This window comes from Periplaneta americana, chromosome 8 (assembly GCF_040183065.1).
Source record: "Periplaneta americana isolate PAMFEO1 chromosome 8, P.americana_PAMFEO1_priV1, whole genome shotgun sequence".
Taxonomy (NCBI): domain Eukaryota; kingdom Metazoa; phylum Arthropoda; class Insecta; order Blattodea; family Blattidae; genus Periplaneta; species Periplaneta americana.
This window is the reverse complement of record NC_091124.1, coordinates 64577223-64593448: the sequence shown is the minus strand read 5'-3', so window position 1 is coordinate 64593448 and position 16226 is coordinate 64577223. Positions and strand designations below refer to the sequence as shown.

Genomic DNA, 16226 nt, shown 5'->3' with positions numbered 1-16226 from the left:
GTGCTGCGCTGGCGAGGTGAAGGGGGGAACGAAACCTCCCGAACAGAATCGTCCAGAAACAGAAGCCGCGAGTAACAGGTGGAAGACACTCGAAACAGTACTTTCTGGAAACTATGGTTTAGTAATAAATAGAAGACGCGAGTGAGCCGGACAGCCAGTTTTAGTTTGGACAGCAAGCCAGTGAGTTTGTGAAGCAGCAGTGAGCGTCCAGGCGGAAGCAACGCGACCAGAAGTCTTTGATTCGGTGTGCAGTGAACTTTATCTGAAAGTCTTGAGTTCGAAGTTCAGTGGACTGTCTCTGAAAGTCTTGGATTCGATATACTGTGAACTCGAGTGAATGAGCTAGAAGAACTAGCCAAGGCAAACGAAATGTGAACTGAGAACTGACAGTTTTGTTTTGTAAATAGTGCTTTGTGAACATTAGTTGAGATTAGGAGTACATTGTTGTTCTCAATAATCCAAGTGAATTGTCACTGTCGTCTGTGGAGTGCAATAACGAATACTGTGTTGATGTGTGGAGTGAAATACCATTGTTGACGGGAGTGTTTAAATTCAGAATTACAGAAAGCCATTACTGTTGTAAATAAAAGTAACATTGTTGTGTGAGATAAAAGTCACAATACATAACTTTCGTTACACAATTCACGCATCTCATATTATTCAGTTCATCATCTTATAAAATGCTATAATTCAAAAGACATAATAGGCCTAAATGAAATTATTTATTGTACACCCACATAAAAAGATACACTTTCGTTTTCCACATTCTAGACAACATGAATTTTGTAAAATCCCAAGTGTTAAGATATCTGACATTATTTGATTTTTTTTCATTTAGATTTTATTTATAGGCACTTCAATTGTGAGGATATATTGCTACTCTCTATTGAGTATGGTACATTTGGATTTTCATTTTACTGCCAAACCAGTCACTGTGTTCAACACTATGGATTCAGGTCTTGCAAATTAGTATTTGATCTTTGTAGTGGAAGTGTGAATCAATCCAGCATCTTCCTTCTGAAATAATTAGATCCATAATTATTTATGATCGAAGAAACCATAGAAAATTCTGATCAAATCCATCAACCCCAGCACTGTAACTCGGGATCTCCTGTATGCGACTCTTTATCATTTTACCAATGAGCCATTTTGTTCAGTTCAGTTAGGAACTGCATGTTTTACACAGATGTAGTTTATATTTCTAAATCACAACTATCTTTAATTTAATTTGCTGTTTATAAAACACAGAATTTAAAACTGAAAGAAATAATAGAAGATATCAGTACCAGTAATTTATGTAATTGTAACATTGCCTAATTGATAATTACTCAAGAGTAGGCCTATTGTCAAAGCAAATTCCTTTCTCTGTTTTCCCTCCTTTTCAAAAAATATTGTATTATGAATGTTTACCCAAAAAAAACCGCATCTTTATAACTGTTTCCAATAGTCCTGTTAAAATACCCTTGATGACTTTTAAATCGTTTGTGGCAAGAAAGTACATTTGCAACTTAGTTCATATACCTGTTTTTTTTAAAGATGGGACATGACAGTTATGCGGCCGAACTTGGAACTACAGTACTATGTTGCCAATATGGACTATCACACTGCTCAGCTGATGGAAGCTAGCAACTGACGTTAAGATGGCTGACATTAAAACATTCATTGACAATTGACGCGAAGGTAAGAAAACAATACAAAAATCGACAGAGAATCAAAGACAAAATGTACCAATGCTAACATGTGTGCACAATAAATGTCGCCAAGAGAGCTATTAAGCACTCGCCATGGGGGAACGGTAAGTTTGGCAACTCAACCGTTGTTACCATAGTAACAGGTCTACCAAGCTATGTGACATTCAGTTGTTTTTTCTCATCACAATGCTCCTGTCATGTCCCATCTTTAAAAAAAAACAGGTACGGTATATTCATTTAATACCGAGGGTTAGTGCAATAGATCTCAATAGATCGCAGTGCTGGCCCATCCGTGCCCCCCTTCAGTTAAATTCCATTCCATTCCATACATTCTTCACAGAATAATGAAAACTTTAGTCTGCTCATTTCCGTAATGGGTAGGGTTATGTTAATTTACAGCTCTTGACTAAGTTGCTTGAAGGGTCCGATTACACAGAAAGCATGTTATTGGTGATATGCTGTGCACTACCAATAGTATTAATGTAAAATATTACTAAATATAAGCAGTTAATATATCATTTACAGACTGTGGAAATTTATTCACATGCATATACTTACTGAAAGTGCATAGGCCTGAAAACTTTGTATATATTTGCAGATCATGTCTCATAGTTTCAAAAAAGGCAGGTTTATTTTGTATGTTTTGAAGTGTTTTACCATAAATGCACATTTTTACTTTAGTTTGCATATTTGAGCCGTTCAGAGCAAAAGTGATGAAAGTCAAAACTGGGTAATGAGGTTTAAAGTAAAAATTCTGTAAAATACAGTGCAAAGTAGCAATTAATATGTCCTTCGTGCTAGCTACTGACTAAGTTTAAATAAATTGAATATTAATTGCTACTTTGTGCTGTGTTTTACAGAATGTTCACTTTAACCCTCATTACCCATTTTCGTACCTTTATCAACTTTTTACTTTCTTCGAATTGTTAAGAGGGTAATTATTTCATTATTGTTAACACTTTGATAAGAGTCTTATGTGGAAGCTGAATGTGTTTTAAATTTAAAACAAATCCTCAATTAAGTGAATGTTTTTTGGCTTCCTATCAACAATGTCACTGAAGTCTAGTCATCTAGTGTTACATTGTGGTCTTCTGGGTTGATTTACAGTTATGGGGTGCACAATGGCCCTTTTGTGCCTAAGTGCTATAGTTTAACAACCTTAAATCAGAAGAAGTAGTATGGTCATTCATAAGTAACATGGGCAGAAATCGGCACATATAAATAGTAAGATTTTAAAATTCTCCATAGCAAAGTTACAATTTCACACGGAAATGGTAACATCTTCAGCTACATATTATTTCGGAAAAGGTATTATTTATTCCTACGAATCTTTCCACTCCAGAAAAATCTAGAAACTATAAAAAGAAAGAAAGAAAAAAAAATGATATTATTGAAAATGCACAATGTAAAGAGTACATGTTTTGTATGCAGAAATATTCATGTTTTGTGGCATTGATTTAAATATATTATCACACTGAATATTCACAAGGGAAAGTCAGCAACTGTGTGGAAAAGGATACACTGAAGACCTTCCTGAACTCTGCTAACCTGTCAGTGTGAAAAATTCCACTTCTAAGGCATCTATGAGTCAGACTTCACTACCCCAGGATAATATACGATAATTATGATTAGGAGAATTTAATTTTTTTAGAGTGGAAAATGGTCGGTAAATTTTGAAAGATGAATACTGCAGTACAGATGACAAACCAATTTGAATTAAGACCAAATGGAATAGGAGACAACTTTTGGAAAGATGGAATGGGACTACTGAGATCTAGATGATTATGGAAGATGTGGGGAAGGCAAGCATACCTTAGAAAAAGAAGTATCAGATGTTGCTCTGTTACTAGGATGTAGAGTTAATAATACACAACCTTTTTAAAAGAGCAAGGATTAACACCCGAAATATGAGGTTAAAAGTTGAAGTGGTATTATTAAACAGAAAAAAATAAATTTACAAAAACCAAGAGATACATAATAAATAGAGTCCGGATTTTTATGTAATTACATATTTTTTCCTTAATAATATGTATCTGTCTGAAAACTCAAAATGCTGGCGAATTAGGCTACTAAGCCAATTATATTTAATTTAATATTATATATTTCGTACAATACTACATATTTTTAAGATAATTACATATTTTTACATAAAATTAACTTATATGCCAAATATTTAATTAAACGCCTTGTAAAGAAAATTATCAATATTTCAGCACAAACCACAACAAATTTAAAAAATATCTATATAATTTTAAACTCAAACTTGTCAGTATGTAAAGGAATAAATATTTCAGTATTCAGGATAGGACAACCACTCATATACAGTACACTGGTATTTCCGTGCTAATCCATCTGTCTTGTGCAATGTTCTATAAAAAAAAAAAAAAAGAACTAGGTGATTAACAGTCTCGCTATATAACGACTTTAAGTCACACCACCACCTGATTCAGATCCTCAGCAGAGAATAGGGAGAATCCTCCAGAAGACATTACTGTCAGCCACATCTATTTGTTTAAATATGTACCAATAACCTCATGTGATGTTGAGTGATTGTTTTCAGTGTCTAAGAACATAATTTTCGATCCCTGATGGAACTTAACTCCAGAAGATATGGAGAAAGATCTTGTGACACAATGTGCTTCATACCTTGATTAACTTTAGAAACACGCCAAAAACTATTGTGTGACATACATAAATGTGTAATTTGTATGAAATTGATCTTCTAATTTATCTCTATATTAAATAAATAACAAAGTTTAATTTCCCGTGCAATTTAGATATTACATATTTTGAGGTCATTAGTTGCATATTTAGAGTATGTACATATTTTTAGGATCAATATTACATAAAAATTCTGACTCCAATAATAAAATATAATTTTTTACACATAAACAATTCTTACAATAATTAGGTGCAGTGTTTCTTAATTGAGTTTTTTTTTTTTTTTTTTCACATTATTAGGCCTATGCTTTCCAGCTCTAAAAGCCTTACTGCTTAAGATTAAACGAACAATAATTCTGAGAATAAAGTCCAGAAAGAGACTCCTATCCTGTATCCTACATAAATGATAATGTATGCATCGTATTGAAAGATTTTAAATAGTGGCTCAGATATGAATACTTTGCTAAAATATTTAACATTTAGAAGATAAAATGTAAAAGAATGAACTGTTCCAAGATTAACTGTTTCATTAGAAATTTGTAAAATTGATGATGAATGTGTGTGCTGGCATTCTGTTACGGATGCGGAAAGGAGAAGTTAAGTTCTGACCAAGATTGAAGAATTCGGTAGGAAGAGCAAAGGGTAAACTGAAGAAAAAACACGGGAAAGTTTTTTTTAATGTGTTCTTTTATTGGCTGAACCTGAAGATCAGTGTGTAATTGATTGTTTCTTACGTACCAAGGTGTATTAACAGTTGATCGTAAAAATTTGTTCTGAAAAATTTGCAATTTATTTGGATGACAACCAAAATGCATTAACAGATGATCGTAAAAATTTGTTTTGAAAAATGTGCAATTTATTTAAATATGACAATGTGCTGCACCACCCCAAATTGAACCTCCAAATGTGATCATAGGTCTGATTAATGTCTTGAACAGCAGAATTTTTATGCCTGCCTGTACAGTTTATCTTCTGTTAATGAGGAATCGTACTTGACCGGAACGCTGTTTGACTTCTTGTAATGTTTATTCAATATGTGTTTCCAAAGTAGTTTAGTATCAAAGTGCACGCCTATACCTAGATATTTTACTGGTCCATTATGAGAGAAGTAAGGTAGAACAGTATTGTTTAACAAAAGCTGTGGATCATAAGGATATTTTCGTATTGTAAACATTTTGACGTGACACTTAATCCTTTAAGGATTAAAAGCTAGTTTCCACTGTTGTGACCATTTGTCTATTATATTAAGAGCAGTTTGAATTTGTTGACTAAGGATTTATTTATTTTAGTAGGTTATTTTACGACGCTTTATCAACAGCTTAGGTTATTTAGCGTCTGAATAAGGTGAAGGTGATAATGCCGTTGAAATGAGTCTGGGGTCCAGCACCGAAAGTTACCAGCATTTGCTCATATTGGGTCGAGGGAAAACCCCGGAAAAAACCTCAACCAGGTAACTTACCCCGACCGGGACTCGAACCCGGGCCACCTGGTTTCGCGGCCAGACCCGCTAACCGCTATTGACCAAGGATGAGAGCATCTTCATGTTAAAAAATTATAGCAACATCATCTGCAGAAGTATCTGTAAAATTGGGAAAATCGTTTAGGCCTATAAATAATATGAAAAGAAGGGGGGAGAGTGCTTATTCTTGGGGAACGCCATTAGTTATATTTCGAGAAGTGAAGGAAGTTTTATCAAAAAGGACACTGAATTGTCTGCTGTTTAGGAAATTGGTTATGATTTTAATTAGATAAGAGAGAAAGCCAAGTTTCAATAGTTTGTAAATGAGGCCGTCATGCCATACAAAATCAGAAGCTTTATTGTAATCAAGAAAAACCAGAAGCAAGTGTTTCTCGTCTTCAAAATCTTTATATATATATATATATATATATATATATATATATATATATATATATATATATATATATATATATATATATATATATATAATTTCTGTACTTCTAAGTAATTGACGGATTGTAGATTGACCTGGTTGAAATCCAAATTGAACTGGACTGTGACAATTTGAGGAAACACATATTTACATAATCTATCAGCAATTAACTTTTCAAAGATTTTACTTAAAACAGAGAGAAGACTGATAATGGTAGAAATCCACTTGGGCAGGATGTTTGGATGTTTTAAGAATAATAGCCTAACTATAATGGATTGTTTTCATGCACAGTAAAGGTAAATTAAGTTTTACGAAATGCGGCTTAGGCTTTCTCTTTTAGAATTTTTTTTCAGTAATATTTTATTGCTTTTAACGATAATCAATCTGAATTCCAGTATTACCTATCAACTATGGTTCCATTTATTACATTATGCCAACCATAGGTAAGCAAATCAACACTTGAGTTTTGCAAATATTTAATAATTTAATCACTGATACCAAAAGCACTTAAACTGAAGATAATGGAGTGCATTAAAAAGCACACACTGATAAATGCACGATTATAACTTTAAGACAAACAAGTTAATGTGATACATTAAAAGGATTCTCTTAATTAACACACTTAGCATAGTGTGTAAAACAGCTACTAGCTTAATTAACATTTATTCCTCATAGGTAGAATCCGGATATGTATGGAAAAAAAGAAAAACCTGAAATATGCGTGCAAATGTCCACAAAAATGTACTAAAATCAGTGCTATAAAGGTGTAATAAAATTAGAGCTGATATAATTATAATGAGTTACTTGACAGGCCTATAACAAGAATAATTAAAAAAGTATCAGGTCAGAGAATTAATTTATCTCTGTTGCAATTTGTAGTGAAAGTTATTTCAGAGTTTCCTTAGTATAGCTTGAACAAATTATTCTCAAAAATTCCTCAGTGTAGCTTAAACACTGTTTTATAAATGAAAATATTCTAAGAGCAGTTTGAATTTGTTGACTAAGGATTTATTTATTTTAGTAGGTTATTTTACGACGCTTTATCAACAGCTTAGGTTATTTAGCGTCTGAATAAGGTGAAGGTGATAATGCCGTTGAAATGAGTCTGGGGTCCAGCACCGAAAGTTACCAGCATTTGCTCATATTGGGTCGAGGGAAAACCCCGGAAAAAACCTCAACCAGGTAACTTACCCCGACCGGGACTCGAACCCGGGCCACCTGGTTTCGCGGCCAGACCCGCTAACCGCTATTGACCAAGGATGAGAGCATCTTCATGTTAAAAAATTATAGCAACATCATCTGCAGAAGTATCTGTAAAATTGGGAAAATCGTTTAGGCCTATAAATAATATGAAAAGAAGGGGGGAGAGTGCTTATTCTTGGGGAACGCCATTAGTTATATTTCGAGAAGTGAAGGAAGTTTTATCAAAAAGGACACTGAATTGTCTGCTGTTTAGGAAATTGGTTATGATTTTAATTAGATAAGAGAGAAAGCCAAGTTTCAATAGTTTGTAAATGAGGCCGTCATGCCATACAAAATCAGAAGCTTTATTGTAATCAAGAAAAACCAGAAGCAAGTGTTTCTCGTCTTCAAAATCTTTATATATATATATATATATATATATATATATATATATATATATATATATATATATATAATTTCTGTACTTCTAAGTAATTGACGGATTGTAGATTGACCTGGTTGAAATCCAAATTGAACTGGACTGTGACAATTTGAGGAAACACATATTTACATAATCTATCAGCAATTAACTTTTCAAAGATTTTACTTAAAACAGAGAGAAGACTGATAATGGTAGAAATCCACTTGGGCAGGATGTTTGGATGTTTTAAGAATAATAGCCTAACTATAATGGATTGTTTTCATGCACAGTAAAGGTAAATTAAGTTTTACGAAATGCGGCTTAGGCTTTCTCTTTTAGAATTTTTTTTCAGTAATATTTTATTGCTTTTAACGATAATCAATCTGAATTCCAGTATTACCTATCAACTATGGTTCCATTTATTACATTATGCCAACCATAGGTAAGCAAATCAACACTTGAGTTTTGCAAATATTTAATAATTTAATCACTGATACCAAAAGCACTTAAACTGAAGATAATGGAGTGCATTAAAAAGCACACACTGATAAATGCACGATTATAACTTTAAGACAAACAAGTTAATGTGATACATTAAAAGGATTCTCTTAATTAACACACTTAGCATAGTGTGTAAAACAGCTACTAGCTTAATTAACATTTATTCCTCATAGGTAGAATCCGGATATGTATGGAAAAAAAGAAAAACCTGAAATATGCGTGCAAATGTCCACAAAAATGTACTAAAATCAGTGCTATAAAGGTGTAATAAAATTAGAGCTGATATAATTATAATGAGTTACTTGACAGGCCTATAACAAGAATAATTAAAAAAGTATCAGGTCAGAGAATTAATTTATCTCTGTTGCAATTTGTAGTGAAAGTTATTTCAGAGTTTCCTTAGTATAGCTTGAACAAATTATTCTCAAAAATTCCTCAGTGTAGCTTAAACACTGTTTTATAAATGAAAATATTCTATGTCAGCAGATGTTACCAGTATGCACAGAAACGTAAATGAGTAGGGTTATAAAATTTATATTAATTTTAGTATTAGCATAATTTCTGTAGTTGTCACTACTGCTAAACAAAATGCCAACTCCTTAAAAATTCTAAAATTGGAGAAATAACAATAAATATATATGATTGATAAAATGGCAAACTTACTAGTGTTAATTATATAAGCACGTGTGGCTTACAGCTGTTTCGGTGTTTACTGTACACCATCATCAGAGCCTACTAGATCTTGGCGTCATCTTGATATCACTGTCTGTTGTAGGGGTCTGTTTGCGTGTTGAAAAGTGAAGTCAAATAATGAGTGTGTTCTGAAATTGATCTGTGTGTTCAGAATTTGATTAGGGTGTGTTTTAATCAAATTCTCAATGCACAGATCAATTTCAGAACACACTCATTATTTGACTCCACATGCAAACACACCCCTACAACAGGCAGCGATATCAAGATGACGCCAAGATCTAGTAGGCTCTGATGATAGTGTACAGTATACACCAAAACAGCTGTAAGCCACACGTGCTTATATAATTAACACTAGTAAGTTTGCCATTTTATCAATCATTTGTATTTAAGTGTTAAAAGTAGTGTATGCAAGATTCAAGATGGAATAAATATATGGTACATATTCTCTTACAGAAATAAGAAATATGCATGCAAAATATTTCAACAAAATATGCACTTATAACGCATATTCAAATGCATGTAAAATCATCTAAAGCCGCTACAATTTTTAAGAAATAATATTACTTTTCCATATCTTTCAGAATGCATTTTGCATAATAATCTGGATTCTAACCATAAGGGTTCAGATTCGCTTTGTTTTTATCTTAAATGCATAGAAATTAATTACAATAAATTGAGTTAATCTATGTTAATGATACTGTATGTGTCAGAAGCCCTGTATTTAGGTAGTGATATGCCCATTAGTCCAAAAATATTTTGCGGTTCCCACCAACAAGCTTATGCAAATCTCATACATTTAGCAGTCTAACTGTAGAAAAGTGGCATGTAACATAATTATGCTATCTAAAGCCAGCATATAAAAAGTATAGAAAATTTATTTTCAGCTCGATTTTTTCTTTTTTCAAAATTCTGCTGCCTCTACGAATTTTCCACCCTGGGCCTGGGCCTATGTGACAAATATGGGCCTCTGTGTCAGTGAATAAAACACTTCCAAAAGAACTTCACCATTTTCATTTTCTCATTACATAATTAATATAAGTTACAGTAGCAATAATGAGAAATGTTTGTGGAACCACAATATGACTGCTGAGCATTGTTGTCACCACTGTCATTGTATACAAGACATCATAGGCAATTACGGAGCATGGAACATTGAGGGGATCACAGCATTCATGGAGGGGGAGTGACGTACTCTGCTAGTCCGTGAAATCAACACCAGTCAATTTACAACAGATGGGCAGCAGCAGTAGCAATAATAGTATTAGATAATAATAACAACAACAACAATAATAATAATAATAATAATAATAATAATAATAATAATAATAATAATAATAATAATAATAATAATAATAATAATAATAATTTCGTGGGAGTGGATGTTGTGGGCAACTTCTTTGACGTACAAGATTGCAGAAAAAACATATGACAAACATTGGAGAAGGGACCTTCTATCAATAACTAACAGACCAAGAAGATTGGCAGTCGCACATTTCCACCTTGCAGCATCTCCACCGCTTCGGTATTTATCAAAATCCAACCTGTACCCTTTGCGACCTTCATGAAGCGATGAATAGGGATCATCTCCAATGCTGCCCAGCTCTAAAATCACTGACAGAATGTGCCAGATACTGAGAAGTGAGAAGCCTCATGCCTCTGTTTAGTTCTTAGTTTTTAGTTCTTTAAGGATTTTGTTTAGTTACTTTATAATAATAATAATAAAAGTGAGCCTGATAAGGCATTTGAGATCTTGTTTTAGGTTAGTTCTTAGCATATTCATTTAGCATCTTATCGTTAATCTTGCACTTTGTTAGATGGTATCTTTCACATTTTAAATTGCACAATTCACATACACAAATTTCACACGGTTCGTGGTAATTTTTTGTCTTGCACAACTTATGGTGAAAACCATGTATCGTGAAGCAGGTTATTGCATGTCTTTGAGTCTGATTTTCTTTAGTCCAGTTCCTGTCTACCATAGCACCTGTGGCGTAGAAATCGGGCTCTATCGTACGGTGTTTATCTTCTCTTCTCTCTAGGAGGTCTTTGTAGGGTTGTGTCAATTGCAGTAGTATTTGGAGTCTGATGTCTTCTACGTAGAAAGTTTCTCTGGCCATCTCGTACACTAGTCTTGAAGGTGCGTTTCGTCCTATTCCTAGTGTGCATATGAGAAAGCGTGCTTTGACTTTCTCTATTCTCTCTAGGTCGGTGAGGGTTAGTTTTTCCCATATGAGGGTGATTCCGTATGTCACTATTGGTGTGATGACTGTCTTCAGTAGCACCATTGCTGTTTCCAGCGACAGTCTGGTCAGGTCGCTTATCTGGTGAATTGCTCTCGTGGCTGCTGCTCTTTCCTGAATGTGGTAGCTGAATGAGTTGGCTGTCGATTGCAGGGTCACCCGTAGATATTTTAAGTTGTTTATTGTTGTTAACGGTGTGTCGTTGAGCGTGAGCGTGTCTGTTGCTGAGGTCCTCCCTCCTTTCCTAAATGTCATTTGGTAAGTTTTGTCTTTGTTTATGTGCAGTTTGTTCTGTTTCACCCAGTCCTCTAATCCTTTCAGAGCTCTTTGGAGATCTTCCTTGTTGGCGCTTCCCAGTACCATGTCGTCTGTGTATAGAACGAGAGCTGTTTCTGGCGAGTTTTCAGTTATTTGATTAATGTCAGATGTTGCGATGTTGAATAGGTAAGTTATCTATGTACCTGTCATTCAAATAAATAAATAATAATAATAATAATAATAATAATAATAATCATAACAGGAAAATACTATAATATTGGACTAACTGAATTCCAAAGTTGATCATGATCACATTCAGTTCGAATGAAGACAGTAAATTAGATATCAGGCGAGTATTAAAATGACATATTATGTATACATCCATTGCATATATGCAATACAGCAGGGCTTATAGCGGAAGCCAGGCCCCCTGATGCCCCACAAGATACCATCGCCATAACCCTTCTATACTATGTCTAAACCGTCAAAAACCAACATAATGCATAATAAAGATAGACAAGAGTATCAGTGTTAACAGTAATGCCTACGAGATGTGAGAGTAGTTCAAAAGTGGCATAATTATGTGAACAGCTGGCATCTTCTACACAATTACTGCCCGGGGTTAAATGAGGGTATAGTTAAAGTAACATGAGGCCGAGAACTGTGATAAGGTTAGTGTGGATTAGATGAGAGATAGCTAAATGACAGAAAATTGAGAACTGTGAAAGATTAGAGTAAGTTATATGAGGGAATACGTAAGTGGCATAAAGCCGAGAAATATGTGAAAATATTTCAATGATCTTAAACCATTGAAATCACATCATTTAGCTATCCCCTCAACTAACCCACTAACCTTGTCACATAGCTTGTAACAGATAGCCATCTTTTTGAAAATTACCGAAGACTAGACTTGGAGAGTGTTTGTTTCAAATCAATGGCGAAGACAAACTTCTTCATTTAATTTTACAAATCGTCAATTATATTCGAGACAAAGGTCGCAATAAAGTCTAGTCTATATTAAGTTACAAGCGTGCAACTTTTTCATCTTAAATTAGACCTATATTAATGATCACTGGAAAGGGCAAACAGCTAAAGAGCTTCAAATCCTTAACCATGCAAGTTGCATTTTTAATTTCCTCCACAGTTTTAAACTTTCAGTCAGAATTTAATCGAAAAATATCACATTTCTCTCTTTTAAAATTAAAATTCATATTCTTTTTGAGTATTACTGACTAACAAATGGCTTCTTCCTCGATATTTATTTATTTTAGTAGGTTATTTTACGACGCTTTATCAACATCTTAGGTTATTTAGCATCTGAATAAGATGAAGGTGATAATGCCAGTGAAATGAGTCTGGGGTCCAGCACCGAAAGTTACCCAGCATTTGCTCATATTGGATTGAGGGAAAACCCCGGAAAAAACCTCAACCAAGTAACTTGCCCCGACCGGAAATCGAACCCGGGCCACCTGGTTTCGCGGCCAGACCCACTAACTGTTACTCCACAGGTGTGGACTCCTCGATGTAGGATTTTAAACATTATAACATGTTAAATTTAAAAGCCATATTGGAAATCCGATAAGCTGCTTCATTAAGTTAAACACAAGGTATGCTTATCTGTTTGGAACAATTAACTAAAAGTTGTCAGTCTGGCTGGCGGAGTTGGTATAACTTAGTGCTGGCCTTCTATGCCAGAGGTTGCGGGTTCGATTCTAGGCCAGGTCGATGGCATTTAAGTATGCTAAAATGCGACAGGCTCATGTCAGTAGGTTTACTGGCATGTAAAAGAACCCCTGGGGAACAAAATTCCAGCACAATGGCGACGCTGATATAACCTTGACAGTTGTGAGTGTCGTTAAATAAAACATAACATTTAACTAGAAGTTATTTGTACACATTTTTGTTTATAATGAATATTTAACGTTTTCATCAACTGAGTCATCTTCAGAAATTGTGCTAATGAATACATAAATACATCTGTTTAAATATAATATAGCTACATGTGTGTGATCCAATGCAATGAGAAACATTAATAAAATTAAACAAAGTGCAAGTATGTGTTATGAGTCAATACAAATATAAATTTTAAAAATATCAATAAAATATGATGCATTCATAAACTGTTACGCAAGTTAAATATTAAAAATGAAGTACAAACTGCGATGTGTTGTACAGTCTATGACAGAGCGTGGAAATTCATAGGATTCGAATATAGTTGCTTATACGAAGACTGAACACAAAATATGATGATTACATGTGCTGAAGTACAAAATCTTGTTATAAGTCTTCTATGCCTAAACGCCATATTATAAAACTGTCTCAGATTAGGTAAATCAGTAATACTTTGAAATATTACCTTTATACCGAGTTTACTGCCGGCTTGTTAACTTTATAATATTTTACGGTTACACCATTACTACAAAAATCGAACATATAACATTTAGTTTTAAACATAGGCCTATCTAAGACACGATAACCATTATTATAGGCCTGTTAATTTGTTTAGGCTGACAGTTCATTTTTCCTCAAGTTCATATTGTAAACACTGTCAAAAATAAAAATATATATTTATGTTTTTACTGTATCCATATGTTCAACTTACAGTACAACAGCTATAAATTACATAGCAAGCATCAGTCAACAGGCCATGAACATTTCAATAATAAAAATGACCAGGGTGCGAATTAAGATTTCTGATGAGGTGGGGATAGAAAATACCATATGTAAAATTATTACTATCCTCATTCTATACGGCTCAACGCTTGGTTGCATTGAGTTTCTTGTCTTGTATCTTTATCATAATAATAATAATAATAATAATAAATTATATCCATGAGCAGGCTTAAGACAAGAAGTGTAATTCCTAAGTTATTGTTGTCAGCTTGCTGGTGATGATAATACATCAATATCATTTTCTTTGCTTACTTTATACTTTATGAAGTACATGTACTCGTATTAAAACAATTACATTTTGTGAGGGGGAGGATAGAAGTTATCCCTGACAGGGATATTAATATGAATTTATGAGAGGGGGGGATCCCCCAATTCCCCCCCGTTAATCCGCATTCTGAAAATGACTGCTAGGTAAGTAACGATAACATTTCGGGCCAAATCTTCGATATCGTCCCACATCATACACAGGACTGACATTTGATTTATACATTTCTTTATGGGTTAGATGGGTTAAATAAGGGGGATAGCTAAGTGACAAGTCGAGATATGTAACAAGATTAGTTGAGGGGATATGAGACTAAGGAATATGAAAATTATTTAAGTACGTTTTCTCCCCCTTTGTAGTGTGGGGGAATACCGCAGGTTCACCCATTTCGGAGAGATAATCACCACTTTGAAATTATGAACAGTCATCAAATTAAAACATGCATGCTACTAGAATACAACGGACGTACCCTCAGATAGTGTAGCCTACCGACTATCATTTGGTGCTTTTAATAATGTTCTATAAATGATAAATGTCAATAAATTAAATTTAAACGATTGTCACACTTGGTAAACTGCGCAATGAATTTCAGGAAATATAAATATCAGTCACTCTTCTTGCAATGAGACCTCATCTTATTCATAACCTAAATTACCGTCACGAAGTTGGAAATCACCAGTGTCGTAGTTGTACCCACCTGTCTACTGAACACTGAATTAAATTGAAGACACATCTTTCAAACAATACTATGAATAAGATGTTTAAAGTTCAAGAGAATATCACGTTTTAAGCAAAAGAACATAACATATATATACTGGAATATTAGTAATATACCGGCCTATAAATGAGTCATAAGAATATCAGAGGGCTGTGTCTTTACCTTCCGATTCAGTATACACCAACAATTTTGGGTTAGCTTTTCATCAACGGCACTTCTACTTGTCACTGTAACACATCCATTGCAAACTGTGGATAAATTTGTCCTTTACTTATTGTCACAAGAAACTCCCACTCCAAACATTTCTATATCAAGACAACTGCTAAACCCCTTGCCCCATTTTCTTCCTATTCTATTATCATAATTGTTTACTATGTAACCAACATATGAAATCTGAAACTAATCTTATCTAAAATAGGCAGGGAAAGCATATATTAACTCCTGCAGGAAACTACTCTATGGTGTATTATTATTAATCTTACAAAAATCTTTTCAATATTATTCATGCACAGTAACATTACTGAAAGTGAAGTGTATTTCAATAAATGTAGTGGAATAAAGTATTTGAAATTGCACTCCCTGCTCTATTACCATTCCGACATCTTGCGATAGTTTTATGATCTACACCACTCCTGCCATCTGTTGAATATGTATGTATAGGTATATGATTGTGTCATCGCGTGCAGTAGTGTTGCGTGTACTTCCGCGATAGTTGCTAACGTCATGTTATAAATAGCAGCCCTAAGGTGAAATAGACATGCTGAAATAAACTATACATCAGCGTACCGTGATACCGGTTCGAATCAGAAACTGACCATTTCTCCACTTCCCTTCAGGCCAAGAATGTCATATCTGACATACATTAAATACATTATTTTAACTTACAATTTATAATAAAAAACATTGCTCATGAAAAAAATGCTATTTTCTTGACCTCTTCAAATTAACGTTATGGAATAACTCTTTTCCTTCCTCGTTCGGAATTATAGACTGTTCCGACTACAAATCCTAGGTTTTAATTATCACCCAAT

The 16226-nt window shown here is 33.9% G+C and overlaps 1 protein-coding gene across 1 annotated transcript in view; it reads right to left on the bottom strand.

Annotated features, from left to right (window-relative positions):
* The window catches only part of Hyccin (PI4KA lipid kinase complex subunit hyccin), a 55828-nt gene extending 40275 nt beyond the window's left edge, over positions 1-15553 (bottom strand). The window contains exon 1 of the mRNA XM_069832998.1: positions 15358-15553. The gene's annotated coding sequence lies outside the window, so the exon portion shown is untranslated. The remainder of the gene's footprint in view (positions 1-15357) is intronic.
* Positions 15554-16226: the final 673 nt, after the last annotated feature.